At 45.3% G+C, this 2,494-nt stretch overlaps 1 long non-coding RNA gene across 1 annotated transcript; it reads left to right on the plus strand.

Annotated features, from left to right (window-relative positions):
* The first annotated feature begins 157 nt into the window (after positions 1-157).
* On the plus strand, positions 158-2,488 carry LOC127750619 (uncharacterized). The gene is made up of 3 exons (XR_008011788.1): positions 158-1,232; positions 1,344-2,179; positions 2,258-2,488. It is a non-coding gene; the product is annotated as an uncharacterized LOC127750619 (long non-coding RNA).
* Positions 2,489-2,494: the final 6 nt, after the last annotated feature.

The raw sequence follows: 2,494 nt of genomic DNA on the forward strand, positions 1-2,494 counted from the left end.
ATTACCTGCTACTGTCCAGATCTTGTGGTTCCCTGTGCAGTTTTGGCAGATTTGATCTAAAGCCAAAAGGGCTCTTTCTACTGCTTCTTTAAAAGCTGGAGGTATTTCTGTCTGTTTCAATTCACAAAGGTTCAATGAAATGTTTGGAACCTTCGTAGCTTCACCCATTTTGAAACTAACAAATATGTGAGGCGAGTTTTTGCTTTGAATTTTTCAAGTCTTGGAATGGTTACCAAGGTTCTATTTATTCTTGAAAAATTGTAATTGTTGTGCCTTATATTTTCTTTTTGTATTGTCTTTGTGATATTCTAAAATTTAAGATACAAGTTGGCTTTTTCTAGATTGTTTAATTTTATAGATTATTCATAGTTTATCATGTGATATCATCATCTGAAATTCGCTTTTGGCAGTTTTTTGTGTATTTTTATGAGACAGTTTGGTGAGTTCAGTATTATCATATATTTAAGATTTCCGATCGTCGCCAGATTATGTTATGCACCTTTATGGCAATTATACAATATTTTTTTGGTTTGGCTATACTCTCCGAGCTTAGGGTCATTAGCTTGTCGCGGTGAGTATCTCTGCTGTGATCCATAGTCGTTGGAGGCTTAGCTTTTTATTGGACCCTGTAGGTTGCGCTAGCGCTGTTGTTTTACTTGAGCTTGGAACTATCAGTTGGTAGCCCAATTCAATGGTAGAACCTATTTTGATATTATGATGATTACCTAGTGGTAATAGTAATTGTTTAGCAATTGACCTTGTGAGAATTGTTTGTGCATTTATGATGTACTTGTAACAGTCTCCACTTAAGTTGGGTTTAATGTATTTTTTTTTCTAATCTTTCCTAACCTTGCTTTATGTTTGGTATCCTTGGCTACATGTTTTGTCTTTTTATTTTTGTTTTATCGTTGTTTTGTAATGAAGAACAGTCTAAACTTTACATCAACCAAGACAATCGTTTATTTAATTTCATCGGTATGTCTGAGATTCTCAAGCATTATATTTTGCACTAACTAGTTCTGTTTAAATCAAGTTTACCGTTTAAGTTATATTTAAACAAAAAAATTACCACACTTTTTCTTTACATTTGCGTTGGCCATGACGATAACTGTGACGCCCTTTGATGCCCACGATCCACGATGCCTACATCGTCCAGACGGTGCTGGTTTTCCGCTTTGACAAATCTCTTGGACGAGATCCTGGACTTCTTCGAGCTGGTTTTCAAATAGAAGGTGGGGATGTAGAACCTGGCGCGACATTTAACGTTGACGTCAACGTCACGTTGTCTCATTGTCAGGACGTTGTCACGTTGTCTTATTGTTTTCATTTATGATTCTGTTAAGCTGTAGTAATCGCAGCTCCAAACGACATTGCTGTTCGAGCGTGCAGAGCGCTGCCGGAACGACGAGCGCAGTGCAAGGAGGTGTAACCTGTCAGCAAACGAGCTTCGCCTGGGCCTATGAAGCCTTCGAGTTCCTGGCCGTCATGTTGAAATTTTGGCTGTTGCACGATCACCTCACCCACCTCGTCGTCTTCGGCGTCGCCGTGGACCTCACGTCAGGTAGTTTCCCAGCCGTGCCAGGGAAGGCCTGCATCGCTCGCGTCTTCAGACAAGTGTTTCGCTTGACGCCCACGTCGTCGTCAGCGGTCAGATGTTGCAGGCCCTCCGACTTAACAAAGTCAGGCCTGGCGTTCAGCTGTAGTCGTCGTGAGCGGCAGTCACTTCTTCCTGTCGTTTACCATCACCATGAGGATGCCGCTGACGCCTTCTTGCACCTTGGCCAACGTCCCAGGATATCGGCGCCGTCACGGTAGCGATGACACAGTGGGAACCGGCATTCACCACGTCGGCAACTGTTTTGGTGAAGTTGACTTCTCCGCCAGGCCACATGGTCGATATGATTTGAAAACGGTGTAAAAGGATGGGAAGACTGGTTGATAGGCCTTACTTTGTCAGAGCGGAGGCCTTGCGCGGTCGTGACGCTGTTGGCGTCGTCAGCGGCAGTCAGTTCTTCCTGTCGGGCACCATCACCATGAGGACGGCGGCGGCGCCCCCTTGCACCTTGACCAGCCATCCAAGGCATCTTCCCCCGTTACGAAAGCGATGACGCCTTGGGAACTGGCCTCCACCACGTCGGCTTTTATTTTCCTGAAGATGACTTCTATGCCGCGTCAAATGGTAAAAGCGGGTTGAAAACGGTGTCCATCAGACGCCCTATTGTACTTTACTTTTGAGATCAGCTTGATGTACTCTAAGGGTGCTGAGTACGAGTTCTGGTCGCTGAGCGGCGTCATGCTGTCCGCACGTTCAGCGTTTGGGCAGGCTGGACGATAGCGGAGACGGTGCGGCATCTTGACGCTGTAAACGTCGTGACCGGTCTGTGGCAGTCACTTCATCTTGTCGGGTACCATCACCATGTGGAAGGCGGCTGCGCTTTCTTCCTTGTCCAACGTCCCAATACATCGGTCGACGTCATTTAAGCGGAGTCCCTAC

This window comes from Frankliniella occidentalis, unplaced genomic scaffold (assembly GCF_000697945.3).
Source record: "Frankliniella occidentalis isolate FOCC.00 unplaced genomic scaffold, Focc_3.1 Scaffold221, whole genome shotgun sequence".
Lineage (NCBI taxonomy): Eukaryota > Metazoa > Arthropoda > Insecta > Thysanoptera > Thripidae > Frankliniella > Frankliniella occidentalis.